We start from the raw sequence: 16011 nt of genomic DNA, 5'->3' as shown, positions 1-16011 counted from the left end.
ACATTTTGTCCGTATATCGGCAATAACACGGCGAATGTTGTCTTCCAAATGGTTAAGCGTTTATGGCTTATGCGCATTTTTGTAGTCCCATGACACAGAAGTAGCCTAGCGGTGTTAAATAACTAGATCTTGGAGGCCAATTCAAAGGTTCAAAACGTGAAATTAGGCGGTCACCAAACGTGTCTTTCAATAAATCGATTGCGGCACGAGCTGTGTGACATGTTGCGCCGTCTTGTTGGAACCACAGGTCCTGGACATCATGGTTGTTCTATTTAGGAATGAAAAAGTTAGTAATCATGGCTCTATACCGATCACCATTGACTGTAACGTTCTGGCCATCATCGTTTTTGAAGAAGTATGGACCAATGATTCCTGGATGTAACGGTTTTTCAACATACACTTGTAGATTAGTTTCACTACGGCAGTTTCGTTTGTTGACGTAGCCATTCAACCAGAAGTACGCTTCATCGCATCATACGATAAAATGAACGTAGTGCGCGATACGTATTCCGCACAGAACTATTGGTTTCGAAGTAAAATTGCACTATTTGCAAGCGTTGTTCAGGCGTGAGTCTATTCATGATGAATTGCCAAACCAAACTGAGAATAAATCACTTGACAGCTGTTAAATCAGTCGCCATCTTGAACAGTAATGCCAGTAATGGAAAAAAAAAACACCCGTCATAAATATATGTAGTACCAATTGTGCTTCGAAAATTTAATCCGCAAGGTCACTGACTGGTTATCAGTGTAAAAATTATCCGATAGTAAATAAAAAAAGTACTATCAAAGTCTGTATTGGGAAAAATATCCATAAAATTTGTAAAACATATAACACACAACTTTAAATCACTTTAGTAAACATAAAAGCGGAAATGCATGATCCTACAGCCAACATACTAGGCACAAGAATGCATAAATATAAATCTTGGAGAGGTTAAACGCGAAATATAAGAAAATTTTAATATATTTTTTCAAGATAAAAAAAACTTTTACCGGCATACACATATGTGTATATATATAAAAAAGAGAAAGTAGAATACAGACCAGCGTACTCTCACAATAGAAGTAAAAAAAAATTTCCCGTCTTACTTAATATTAAGAAGCAGTAGTAAGAAGAAAACAAAATTTTTTCCATACGAAATTATCTTTAAACCTAGTAAGTTAAATAAAATCCAAAAAGATGTAAGGTTCACACCTTCATTATCAGAAATTTTTACGGACAGTTGGGAATCACGAGATACCTAGATATCAACAAACGCGGTTACACTTTATGGTTCATTAAATCCATCTGTATTTATTCCAACCCTTTGGAAGTATTACACTCACCACTCACTCTTCAATATCGTTTCGCAATAATTGAATAAACTTGAATATTTTTCGCAACAATTGAATAAACTGAATTCTAATATATTTAACACCCACTTAATACAACGTCACTTGCGACGCAGCGCAAAAAATTAAAAAAAAATAGAAAAAAGGATTGATTGTCCGGCTCAGGCCCGATACTTCAACGGGAATCAGAACGATGACGAGATGTCCGCTTCGAATTTTGATACGCAAAAGAGGCCAGCCGCTACCCGTGTTTTGGTTTTGTTGATGGTTGGTGGGTGATCGCCGGTGTGTTGGATATCCTGGGTGGTAGTGTGGTTGTGTGAGGTGTATGTTGCGTGAGGTGAGGTGGTGAATGTTGCTGATGTGTGATGTAGATTGTGTTAGTTAATGTGTATATTGTGTTAGGTTTTTTTTTTTTTGTTTTTTTTTTTTTTTTTGTTTTTTTGTTTAAGTAGGGGGAAGCATCGAAAGCCGAAGTGCGGAACTTTAATCCGCTAAACCTAACCTACTCCCAACTCAAGACTCTCCCACGGAACAACCTGATTAAGTATTACTTAGTGGGAGTGATAAGACATTTAAGTCTCCTCTATAGTACGGACTGACGAACGCCTAATCTGTTCCATATGTCTTAGTTTTGTCATGATTGAGGCTGCCGCTTCGCTGACAGCTTTCCAATTCTCACTGGACTAACACATAAGTGTCGTCAAGTTTTCCACCATAAAACTACAACCGAGTGAAGTTTTAAGTTTTTCCTTTGTACTCGAAAAGCGAGGGCAATAAAATAATACATGCTCAGAGTCTTCTATGCACTCTGTACACATCGGACAGTTCGGACTAACATCATGATGGAATCTATACAGGTAGCTTCTAAAGCACCCATGTCCACTTAGTATTAGGGTAAGGTGGAAATCCAGGTCCCCATGTCGTCTATCTATCCACGGGTGAATGTCCGGTATAAGTCTGTGGGTCCACCGTCCTTTGAGTGAGGTTTGCCACCGCTGCTGCCATATTGATAAGCTTTTGACTCTCTCTGCTCTTTTGGCTCCTATAGATGACTCTGGTAACTTGTATACTCGCGCGAATTCGTCACCCTGGATGTCAATGGGCATCATACTGGCTATTACTTCCGCAGCCTCGCTGCGATTTCCGATATCGTTCGGAAAGCACTGATTACTCTCAGTGCCGACAGCCGGTGCACTGTGTTTATTTGTTTGGCATATGCTTTAACGTTTAACGCCTGGATCCATATTGGGGCCGCATATAATACAACCGATCTCACTACCTTTGCGAGTAAAAATCGCCGGCTGGAACGCACGCAGCCTTTACTTGCCATCATTCTTGATAAGGCGTTGAGGATTTTGCTTGCTTTACCAGAGGTGTATTCTAAGTGCTCTTTAAATTTAAGCTTTGAGTCTATTATTACTCCCAAATACTTTAGTTGTGGCTGTGATTGAATCTCACACTCCCCTATGGTGAGAGATATTCGTTCCTCCACTTTCCTAGTACTTATTAGCAGGACTTCTGTCTTGTCCTCGGCCAGAACTAAACTCCTTGAGGAGAACCATTGCCGCAGACTATTGACGCATTCATTGCATTTGCTCCGGAGGTCATCAAGATGTTTAGACACTGCTACCACTATAAGATCATCAGTGTATGCGACTAATTTAACGGCTTCTTGTTGGTTTATTCTTAGCACCCCATCATACATCACGTTCCATAGAAGGGGGCCTAAAACCGAGCCTTGCGGTACTCCACTCGTAATAGTGTAGGCCTTGGTGCCTTCATCAGTGTCAAATATTAGTTGCCTGTTTTCAAAATAACTTGTAATAATGTTTACCAGATATTGAGGAGCGCGTATCTCATGCAGAGCTTTGATTATGTTTGCCCATTTTGCTGAGTTGAAGGCATTCTTCACATCCAGGGTGATCAGGGCGCAGTATTTTTTAGTCCCGCCTTTCCATCTTTTTTCACTTACTGCGCATTTCGCGGTGCCAACGACATTGTTTAGTGCGTCAATAGTGGACCTCTTTTTTATAAAGCCGTATTGTCTTTCTGATAATCCGCCGGCTTTCTGGATTGCTAACTCCAAGCGGTTTCTTACTATGCTTTCGTACACTTTGCCAATCGTGTCAAGCATGCACAGAGGTCGATATGATGAGGCTTCCTCCGGAGGCTGATTTGGTTTAGGTAGTAGAACCAATCGCTGAACTTTCCATGGGTCGGGGAATATTTCTTTTTTTAAGCATGCATTGTACATTTTTACGAACACATTTGGTTTTAAACTTATGGCTTCCTTTAAGGCTCTATTTGGTATGCCGTCTATACCAGGCGCCTTGCTGATTTTAATTTTTCCCGCTATGGCCAATACTTCTTCTTCACTAACTAGTAGCGGTGGCTCTACTACTTCGGTTCGTGGTTTACCATAGGTAATCGGATGATGTTTAGGGAATAATGTTTCCACGATATTCTTCATAAAAGATGCGCTTTTGGGTTGTTGTGTCTTATTCTTGAATTTTGACATGCATATTCTGTACGCCGTACCCCAGGGGTCGACGTTTGCTTCCTCACAGATATTTTCAAAACTGTTCCTTTTGCTGCGGGCAATGGCCGACTTTAAAAGCTTCTTTTGTCTTTTAAAAATTTCCCTGAGAGCGTTTGAATTTCCCCCGCCTTGGTTACGCTGTAGACGGCGTCTAGCTGCATTACAGAGCTTTCTGAGCGCAAGTCGGTGGCGTCCTCGCCTGGTGTATTTGCAGAGCTCCAGACTATATCAAAAAGGTCGGCATCAAACTCCTTTTGTTTCCAGCGTTTTTGGCAGGTGCCCTTGCTGCGGGGTTCCGTCTCTCCGGAAAACGAAACATCAGCAATAATAGCCATGTGGTCACTATTTGTGAATATATCCGACACCGTCCACTTAATGTGCCTGCTTAGAGCATCGTTTGCAAACATGAGATCGATTATGGAGCCTTTGTTTCCTTTTTGAGAGGTATTTTGCGTTCCGCTTTTCATTATTGTAAGGTTCGTTTGACTTAGGAATTCCAGTAGCAAACGACCACGATGGTTTGTGTGCCTGCTACCCCAAGCAGTTTACCACGCATTGTGGGTATTATCGGCTGTGTTAGGTGTGTTGGCGTGTATGTTTTCGGGACGACGTAGGCTCATTTAGCCATCCCGGCCCCCCTAGGCGAATATTAGCCTAGCAGACGCTGAAGTTGTTGCAGCGTGTATACGACGCTGCTCAGCCCAGTGGCACGGCGGGGTGGTGGCCGAAGCTGGCTACGGCGCGTAATTGCTTCGTTGCGTGGGCGCCAGGAACGTGGCTCCGGAGGGGGGGCCAATCGGCGAGGTCGTGCTGATGCGTGTCTGGGGAGTCGCCTGACTACGCCGCGGCGGTGGGATTCAGTTAGTCGACCACTGTCGCGCCTCGCGGTGCGGTGAAGGAGTGTGTGATGTTGCTCACCGCACATCTGACAATGGCCCCTTGACTCACATGCGGTTGTTGCATGGGTGTGCGCCAGACAATTCAGGCAGTGGCCATGTGCCTGGGCGATTTGCTGTCGTTGGTGGCATACCTTTAAATATGCCGCAATGTTGCAAGCGGTGTGGGCGACGACATAGCGGGCATCGGAGGCGATGCTGCTCCGCAGACAGCGAGGATGACGGGGTTAGTGGCCGCGTGCCACTACGAGGAGCGATTGGAGGGGCTGTGGTAGCCGTAGTTCGGGGTGCAGGATTTGCCCCAGGACGTGGCACATTAACGGCCGAACGTATTGCTGGCGTTGGTATAGGTGCATTTCCGTCCATAAGGATCTATATGGGAAAAAGTTATTTAGATTAATATTTTTGGTTCTTAACGGGTTATTTTTTACGTTTGTTCGGTATTATCGGCTGTGGGTAAAAAGCATAGCTTTACGAGCGGTCTAGTTAGTGTTCCGGTTTGCGTACGGAGATCGACTACTCGGATGTGACCGTTGGAACCATGGTGAAGGTTTTCTATGCGGCCAAGCCGCCATTCAGTAGGGGGGAGACAATCATCGTGTACTAGCACGCAATCTCCAAGCTTCGGCGCCTTTTCTGGAGCTTTCCAGCGGTACCTCTTGTGGAGGTGCTTTAGATAATCTTCTTTCCATCGGCGACTAAAATTGTGATGGAGAATTTTGATTCTTTCCCATCGGTTTAATAAGGATATCGACTCCACGTCTGGCTCAGGTATGGCCAGAATGGGTGCTCATTTGAGAAAATGCCCAGGAGTTAGGGCGGTGAAATCGGAGGGATCTTGCGAGAGGATTGTGATTGGCCGTGAATTGAGTACGGCTTCAATTCGAATTAATAAGGTCGAGAATTCTTCATAATTAAACTTGTAGTTTCCAGCTACTTTTTTGAAGTGGGATTTGAAGCTTTTTACAGCTGATTCCCATAAACAACCCATATGAGGAGCGCTTGGGGGGATAAACTGCCAATTAATGCCTTGGGGTGCGTACTTCTGTACAATCTCAGGTGAGACTTGTTGGATAAAGTCCACAAACTGTTTCTCAGTGGCTCTTTTGGCTCCAATAAACGTTTTGCCGTTGTCACTCATTATTTTTGAAGGAAAACCACGCCGTCCGACGAAGCGAGCGAATGCCGCGAGAAAAGCCTCTGTCGTCAGATTTGTACATAGCTCAAGGTGAACAGCTTTTGTCGTAAAACAAACAAAAACTGCCACATAGCCTTTCATTAAAGTGGGAGATCTTAACATTGCAGCCTTTATCTGGAAAGGCCCAGCAAAATCGTTACCTGTTGTTGTGTAGGGCAGAGCAAAGTTGCAACGTTCAGGTGAAAGTGCTGCCATTATCTGCGTTCGCATTTTTCGCTTGTACGTTGTGCAAACTTTGCACATGTAAATGCACTTCTTTATTTGAGGCTTAAGACGGGGAATATAAAACTCTTGGCGGACTATTTGTTGCATGAGGCGGTGCTCGGTGTGTAGCATCAGTATGTGGACATAATGCAGATATAATGTGGCAAGCCGTGCTTTTTCTGGTATGATTATGGGATGTCGTTCGTTGTATGTCAGGCTGGAGTTGCCAAGCCGACAATTCGCACGAAGCAAACCCTTTGTGTCCAGAAATGGATTTAGTACTAAAAGTGAGCTCTTTTTATCGATTGGCTTCGAATCTTTTAGCAATGATATTTCTCGGCTGAAGTAGCGCGTTTGAGTAGATGCGATAAGAGCGCCTTTTGCTTTTTGTTAGTGTAGGTGCGTTAATGTATCGCATTGGGGGTATATTGGAGGTGTTCCGTTAACTTTAGTTTTGAGCTGCTCTATAAATTTGATCATGTAGGCAACTACTCTGAGGGCTCGGGAGAACGATGAGAATCGCTCAAGGATGTCAGTATCATCCGATGTTGCATGAAAGGAGTAGATTTTTCGACTTTCTGGGGCAATAATAGTGCGCATGGGCGATTGTGGCCAAGAATCGGGCGATTCTGTTAACCTGCGGAGCCACTCCACCAGAGAGTGGTGGTGGCAAGATGCAGGGGTTTGCACCCTCTTGTACCTAGATCAGCAGGATTATCAGCACTGGCCACATGTCGCCAAGTGGCTGATCCTACTAGGTCAAGGATTTGAGACGTTCGATTGGAAATATACGACTTCCATGCATGTGGTGGTTTTTCTAACCATGCTAATACGATTTCGGAATCGGACCATAGATATAATTTATATTGTGCCATGTTTACATGCGTTTGTACGATGGACACGAGTTTGGCTAGTAGTAGCGCTCCACATAGTTCAAGTCGTGGTAGAGTTATTGTTTTTAAAGGAGCCACTTTTGCTTTTGCTACTAATAAGTAGCTTGTGGTCGCAGTGTCGCTTTGTGTGCGAACATATATAGTTGCGCAATATGCCTTTTCAGAAGCGTCACAGAAGCCGTGTAGTTCGACTTTGTACTCTGGGGCATAATTTACCCATCGTGGGATTTGTATCTGTGAGATATCATGTAGATTGCTCGCAAACTGGGACCACTTTTCTAAACGCAGTGGTTTTACTTGTTCGTCCCATTCGGTTCCATCTAACCATAATTCTTGACTCTGTAGTGTATGAAAACTGGTCAGATATCGCATTCCATTGGATCCCCAGAGTTTTTGTTGTACTTTCCTTTTCGAATTTAAGGAAATTAGTATCTAACAAATTTTCATGTGGTATATTTTTTAGAATATTAGGGTGGTTCGCCGTTATCTTTTTCAACGGAAACCCTGCGGTATTTAGGGCTTGTATCACTTGTGATAGGGACTCGTATGCTTGTGGAAGACTGTGATTTCCAGACAAGATATCGTCTACATACGTTTGTGTTTTTAACACCTGGGTTGCCAGAGGAAATTCTGACTTGGTGTTTTCTGCCAATTCGTGCAGTGTTCGAATGGCTAGATATGGAGCACAGTTGACGCGAAAGGTAACTGTTTTTAATTTATAGTCGCTTACTGGACTTTTGGGAGATTTTCGGAAAATAATTCGCTGAAAATCTTGATCGTCGTTATGTACGGCTATTTGTGTATACATTTTTTCGACGTCTCCGTTAAATACGTATTTGAATATACGCCAATTTAAAATGAGTAGCATTAAATCTGGTTGGAGCGTGGGTCCCGTAAATAGGATATCATTTAGGGAATTCCCCGAGCTGGTGGATCTTGATGCATTAAAGACAACTCTTACTTTAGTTGTTTTTTTGTCTGTCTTTACTACTGGCTTTACTATGAGGCAAGTAAAATGAGTAATATTTGCCATTTACTATATATACCTTCTGCTTGTATGTGCTTATCCGCTTGGGGGGAAATTAGGGTAATGGGACAGATTTTATTTGAGTTTTGGACTACTCTTCCGTCCATTCCCGTGATTTCAAAATTGGCTAGCTTTGTTGGCAGTTGTAGTCTTTTTTGAGCCCTAAACGCTATGAATGATCGTTGTGATCCTTGGTCTATTAAGGCCCTAAGTTTAAACAGTTCTCCTCGGTGTTCGATGGAGACGACTGCTGTGGGTAGTAGTACTCTACTTTGATTTTCGCTGTGTAGCGTTTGGGTTTTTAATGCCTTTGAGCAGCATGGTGCTTCTTGGCAATTATCGGGATTTGCTGTTGCAACTAAACCCGTGGCTCTTTTCATATTTGCGCTGTTTGGGGGTGAGCTGGAAAATGTGTTGTAATGCAGCATTGAATGATGTCGTTTATGACAATAAACGCAATTAAATTTGCTTTCGCACTCTTTAAGTGTATGTGCATGTGATAGGCAGTTTGTACAAAGTCTTTTTGTTTTTATAAAATTGTTTCGGTCGATAATATTCATCTTTTTGAATCTCTCGCAAGATTTGAGCTTATGCCCTCCTGTACATAGTTCGCATGATGTTTGTTTGTACTGCTTGGATGTGAACGTTTCATTTCTGAAGAAGCTTCTATTTAAATTGTTATTGCTACTGGCTTGGGGTCTGTGGAAGCTTCTATTTAGGTCGTGTTGAACGGTTTTCGTTCTGACCATTTTTTTATCTACCCTTTCTGCTATTTCGTATTGGGTTATTAAAAAGTCTTTCATCTGTTGCCACGTTGGGCATTTTTTTCGAGATGAGAGCGATTGCTCCTACAAAAGTAACGATTTTTCTGGTAAAGCGGCGGTGCATATGTTTACCAGTATTGGATCCCAGCTGTCTGTGGAAATATTTTGTGTCGATAAAACCGACAAACAATTTGAAACAGTGGATTGAAGTTTGATAAACTCTTCACTTGTTTCCTTTTGAATTTTTGGCAAGTTCATGAATATCGATATTTGTTTATCGACCAATATTCTTTCGTTTTCGAATCTTGATTTAAGAGCTTCCCAAGCCAAATTGAAATTATCGTAATTTAGTGCGAACTGTTTTACTATGACGCCTGCTTGACCTTTTGTTTTGTATCGGAGGTGATACAATTTTTGCGCATTTGTTAATTTTGGGAGGTTTATGTAAACGGCTGTAAACATGTCCCGGAAGGACGGCCATTGTTCATAACCACCATGAAATATTTCTGTATCACATGTGGGCACCTTGAGATGGATGCCTGAACTTGCCTCATGACTTTGTACTTGTGGCAGCTCTACTCGCTAATTTGGAGTAGGTGCAATTGCTTTTATTTGCTTAAATTGATCGAAAATCATTGCTTTAGTTTCTTCGAATTGGTCTAAGCAGTTTTCGTATTTTGCGTAAGCCGAAGATTTGAAATTTTCTGGTAGATCTGAGTCGTCAGATTCTACAGTTGCGTCATATGCAGCTTGGAGACTTGACCAAAAATTGTCAAGATTGTCTTTTTTGATTTCTAATACCGATTCAGAATTGTCCTGAATCGGCGAAGATGAGAACCTAGTGCAGTATCTTATTAAATTGTCACTTTCCGAAATGAGTTTTGTGTAAGAAATGTCTCTACCCCTTTTTTGTTTTGTCGCACCTTGTTTGGAGCGTGTAGCTTCTGCTGGTGTGCATGGACTTTTTTCGTCCGAAATCATTTTTGGTACTTTTAGAGACTGTGTTGTTTTTGAATTTTTTGAGTCTGAGCTCATTTAGAAATTGTATGAAATAAATTAAAAATTCCTCAGTGTCGACTGATGAATAATTCAGAAAATATCTTCGTATATACTCGTATAAATGTGTGAACGAAAGCTATTGTTAGTGAATAGAGTTTTTCACTTCGAACCAAATTAATATTAATTTCCGTATATATTTGTATGTATAACCGCAAAAAAATTTTTTTTTTTGTGGATTAGCGTTCTTAATTTCAAATAAATAACTGCAATTCCCGGATTTAGTTGTTATAGATACCGGTTCGTATTTATTTTTAATTTTATTTTATTTACCAATTTATTGAATACATTTTTTATCAATTTTATTTTTTATTTTTTGATGTCCTTATTTAGGGGTATATAGGTATACCCTAATGCGTGCACTTGTAGTTATGTATATATGTACTTGTGCAATTGAGAGCTCGTTGAAGAGGTCAATGCACTTTGTATCTATGTACTAGTAAGCACGAATTATTTGTGCTGAAAAATTTTGTACGCAATCCTGCTTGCTTGCTGCAAGGGGTATTGCGGGATATATGCCAAAGTGGACTTTGAATATAAATATAAATTTAGTTTGAACCAATATGTATGTATATTGTTCAAAATTTTGTATTATTTATATAATATAGTATAATTTTTATTAAATAATCCGCGTTTTATTTACCGAACCGTATTTACCCTATGTACATATATAGGGTATATAAGTATAAGCGTATTGTATATTGTAAGTAATGTAAAAAAGCGGATTATGTATAATCGTAAAAGAGCGCGAAAGAGAAATTGGCAATCGCATGTATTGGCGCAATTTTCCGTAAGCACTGTATGTACGTATGTAAGGTTTTAATTGCATGTACAAATGATGTATAGGATATATACATATATATATATATATATTATATATACGTTAGAAGTAAATGTAAGTACCCCTTTTTGTACGTATATATATATTTTTTTTTTTCTTTTTTTTTTTTGTTTAACTTCGTTTATTGTATATATGTATGTATATTTATTGTGCCTTTATGCTTTAAGTATGACTTTTCCTTTGCTCACATATATTTCGCAATCCTGCTTACTGCTTAATTAAGCGTAAGGGGTATTGCCGGAAAAATTTGTAAGTATTGAAATACTTAAATTTGGGTTTTTTTTTTTGTATATTATGTTTGAATGCACGAAGGTAAGCAGATACAGGTAGTCAATTATTATATATTATATACATATATATATCTGTCGTATATGTATGTGTATGAATGTACATATATAATACAATAAACGGTTTTTCGTTATTTGAACCCGCAATTTAAACCGGTAAGTTAGAACAAATTGGCACCCGTTAACAAGATATTGAACGGTTTTTTGATGTATATTTGTATATGATATTAAATTTGTTGTTTAGCTCGCGCCCGGTTTGATTTTAGGATTATTTTCGCGCCCGTTTTGTTTTTATTGTTGTTATTTAAATGTAATTTAAAATATAATTTAAGCATTTATCTTTTTTTTTTATTTTATTTTTTGTGGTTTTTGTCACACCACTTTTTAGCCACTTATTTTTTGTTGTCAATATGCACATAAGGGTGTTTTGTTTTATTTTTTATTATTATTATTTTTTTTTCGGAAAACACATATGCACTATGTATAAAAAACTTTTTGTATATGTGTTTAAAACACTTTACAGCACTTTGATGTTTTTTGTTTTTCCTTTAGATAGCTTTTTGTTTTCACGGTTCCACGGTTCCACGTTCCACTGCACTTTGCGTTTTGTTCACTTTATATACATATATAATATATACTTTTTAGCTTTTTTTTTTGTTTGCTAGTATATCTATAGTATCTGTCTTTTAGGCTCGAAGGACCATGTATTTATTCCAACCCTTTGGAAGTATTACACTCACTTATCGTTTCGCAATAATTGAATAAACTAGAATATTTTTCTCAACAATTGAATAAACTGAATTCCAATATATTTAACACCCACTTAATACAACGTCACTTGCGACGCAGCAAGCCCGGCTCAGGCCCGATACTTCAACGGGAATCAGAACGATGACGAGATGCCCGCTTCGAATTTTGATACGCAAAAGAGGCCAGCCGCTACCCGTTTTTTGGTTTTGTTGATGGTTGGTGGGGTGATCGCCGGTGTGTTGGATATCCTGGGTGATAGTGTGGTTGTGTGAGGTGTATGTTGCGTGAGGTGAGGTGGTGAATGTTGCGAGAGGTGATGTGGTGAATGTTGCTGATGTGTGATGTAGATTGTGTTAGGTGTGTTGGCGTGTATGTTTTCGGGACGACGTAGGCTCATTTAGCCACCATCAACCTTTCGAAAGGACACTAAGATTTTTAATAGGCACAGGCGCCTCGTTCATTAATGAGCAAATGCAGGAAGAGTGTAAATCGATATTAATCACAACTGTGTTTCATAGGTACAAAATAGATAAGTATGAACACCTACCTGGCAATTCCAGGCCATTCCATGGCAATAGTAAGGTTACTAGTAGATTTCAAAAATGGAGATATTTCCGTAACACCAACTCGGCTCACACCGTGTTTTAAAATTTCAAAAGGCTTATACTCTGCTAAAACTGGTTTAGCAACCTTGAAGTGAGAAACTCTTCAAACAAAGACCAACTACTTTTCTTGGAGCAGCCAATTAAGGTAGAACCGTTTCAGGAAGGAAATTTCCTAGAAAGTAACAATTGGAACTTAGTAGGGCCTCAACCACTGCAATTCAAGAACTAATTCGCTGCGATCACCTAACTGAGAAAGAAAAGGCAAAATGAATTGAACTTTGTTAATCATTTAAGGGCATACTTTTTAAAACACAAGATAGCAACAACAGACGACACGATCTTTACGAAGTCCTACTATACTCATACATACATAAGATGGAATGTTAGAACAGGGAATAATTAGACATAGTTTTATGCCGTGGAGTTCACCAGTATGGGGCAGTGCCCAAGTAGACAGATGCCAGTAGCAAAAAAAATGGTGGTCAGTAATCGATCACCGTAAATTAAATAAAAAGACAATTTCAGACCGTTACCCAATTAACAATATTAGAGAAACCCTTGATAAATTTGGGAAACGTATGTGTTTCTTCACATTAGATTTGGCCAGCGTGTTCCATCAAATCGAAATGAACCCAAAAGACATTCAAAAAACTGCATTTAGGGTGGAAGGGGGACTCTTTGAGTATATAAGACTGCCATTTGGGTTGAAAAACTCGCCCTCTACATTCCAACGTGTGATGGATAATGTTTTAAAAGACCTAATTGAATAAAAATTTTAGTGCACCTCGACGACATCATTATCTATTTAACCTCACTTCAAGAGCACATCCTTAGAGACCCTTAGAGAAATATTCAGACGTTTAGAAAGGGCAAACCTTAAAATTCAAATTGACAAATCTCAGTTTCTAAGGAAAGAAATTTCCTTCTTGGGGCATATCGTTTCAACAGAAGGTATAAAATCGAACCCCGATAAAATCGTAGCCGTAAATAAATTTCCCATCCCAAAGTCAAAGAAGGAAATAGGAGCATTCCTTGAACTATTAGGTTATTGTAGGAAACTTAGAAAGGATTTCGCAAAATAAAACTCTCATTAGAGCTGACGGACCATAACTTGAAAACATTCGAGCTTTGTAAAGATCTCTTGACCAATAACCCAATTTTACAGTATCCAGATTTTTCTAAGCCGATGCAATCATCGTAGCCTTAGGCGCAGCTTTATCACAGGGAACAATTGGCAGCGATAAGCCTATATGCTATACAAGCAGAACGCTAAACAAACATTAAATAAATACCGCACTATCGAAAAATAATTGCTTGCAATAGTTTGGGCTATTAAGTACTTCAGACTCCACGTATTTGACAGCAGGTTCAAGATAGTTACAGACCACCGACCTCTCACCTGGCTAATGAGCATGAAAGGGCTGAATTCCAAACTCGTTAGATGGAGACATAAGTTAAAAGAATTCGACTGAGATCATTTATAAAAAAGGAAAAATCAGTACGAATACGGAAGCCCTTTGTATAATAAAAATAGATTCAAAAGTGGAGATTTCGGAGAAACTTTTAAATGAATCAACCTTCAACTTATCCTAGAAGAGAGTCAACAAGGGTCACCGATGACATTAGAAAATGTCTTTAAGAACAAACAACGACATACTGTTAGGAAACCACAATTTAGCGAAAATTAAATAATAGAATTTTTAAGAAATTTTGCCCTTCTAATAAAGTTTCCGTAATATATACAACTGATGAAGTTTTCCGTAAAGTACCGAACGTGTATTCAAAATTCTTCTCCCAAAGCCAAATGTTCAAAGTATTACTTTGCACCAAAAAGTTGCATGACATCAAATCAGAAGAAGAGCAGGAAAGGACTATTAATGAATATCACATTAATAATAACCACAGAGGAATAAACGAAACCACATTACATTTAGAAAGGAATTACTATTTTCCTGGTATGAATAAAAAAAAAACAAAGACCATAAACAATTGTTTATCTTACGCTCAAATATGATAAACACCCACCCAAAATGAAATTTGAGAAACCTGAAACACCACTTACTCAATGCGTACTTTGCACATGGACTTATACGCAATTAACAATACCTAATATCTACTATTATTGATAAATTTTCTAAATTTGCGGGGGTTGCGCTATTAAGTACACATAGCATAGTGGTATTAAAAGCGTTGAAACAAAAGAAATTTGAAATAATAAAGGAGACCACAAAATTTATCACACATTCACACACTCAAACACATATTAAATATTACGTACAATACAACATCGACATATTGTTAGAAAAACTGTGAAACTTTAAGTGATAATTGTTTTGTGTTATTGCGCGATCATAACGATACTATAATCAAATAAATTATATTTAGTTTTTTCAAATATTTTGGAGTTACAAATTAAAGGAAATAAATAAAAAATTATATTAAAAATACTAACATAACCTTTTGAATAGCAAATCAAAACAATACTAAAAAGAGTCCCAATTGTAACTCAAAATAGAAATCTTGACGAAGTTACTCAGCTACAGATTAAAAAATTAATATTAAAAGTATTAGGTCAGCTACCAGTACTTTTACAAAGTTTTAGTAACAAACCAGCAGATTTGGCTTATACCCAATTGCAAACAATTAACCCACGTTTCCAGGGAGACTTTTCTGATCTGGACAGAGTACCAGATAATGTGCAGTGCAGTAACGAATTTTTTGGCGATCCAGCAGGATTTAATTCATGAGAAATGGTGTAGAAAGAATTCTACAAATATTCTCCAAGGATGCCGAAAAATGCACTCCCAAATATTTCGCTATTCTTCATATAATTCGGGTCAAGATTACAGGATACGCAGATGAAGTGTTAGATTCTTACAGTGTACCTTTTAAAATCGGATATCAAGGTGCCTCACGCTTAATTTTACAGACAAGCAAGATATCAGCACACTAGAGTATCAAATGACCACTTTAGTATAGAGCGCTCAGCAATCAGTAGAGGAGTTTTACTAAGTCGTCTACAAATACCTATCATGAATACTAAACAAGATTGGCTCTATGAACATAGGCACGGAAGCGGTAATAGTTATGACAAAATAATATAGGGACAAGGCTTTGGGCATACCATATTAATGGAACCTACAGATCTCCCATCGCCACTGCACTTGTGCCTAAACTTAGAAAATCAGAATTTCAGAACAGTGTACGCCTATAAGAATAAAAACCAAAATCCGAACTTCAGGATGTACGAGCAAAAACCTATACCAGCACCACGTACAGTAATCCCAAATTATAATCCCATTTACGGGCAACCGCCACCAGTCCCACCACGTAGACTTCTACCTAAGTATTTATATAATACGAATCCAAATAATAATACCTATGGTATTAGACAACGATATCAACCCAACCACATACAACCAAACTATGGAGCTTTCACCTTATGGCTAAGTCCCTCTCACATCCACAATTCCAGCAAACTGTTCCAATTCGACCAACGACCCCGAAACTATAACCAAAGCCAGAACTTATGGATGTGGACCAAAATATCCGGTCGATAATGGTTAGTTATATGTATAGACCAAAATTCGAGACAGGCAAACGACCCCTATCC

The 16011-nt window shown here is 39.1% G+C and overlaps 1 protein-coding gene and 1 pseudogene across 6 annotated transcripts in view; one reads left to right on the top strand and one right to left on the bottom strand.

Moving 5' to 3' along the window:
* The window catches only part of LOC106623764 (RNA-binding protein MEX3B), a 680038-nt gene that overhangs the window by 283921 nt on the left and 380106 nt on the right, over positions 1-16011 (top strand). The window lies entirely within an intron of this gene.
* Positions 4513-12190, bottom strand: LOC138858034 (uncharacterized; annotated as a pseudogene).

This window comes from Bactrocera oleae, chromosome X (genome assembly GCF_042242935.1).
Source record: "Bactrocera oleae isolate idBacOlea1 chromosome X, idBacOlea1, whole genome shotgun sequence".
In the NCBI taxonomy this organism is placed as follows: domain Eukaryota; kingdom Metazoa; phylum Arthropoda; class Insecta; order Diptera; family Tephritidae; genus Bactrocera; species Bactrocera oleae.
This window is presented reverse-complemented; position numbering and strand designations above follow the sequence as displayed.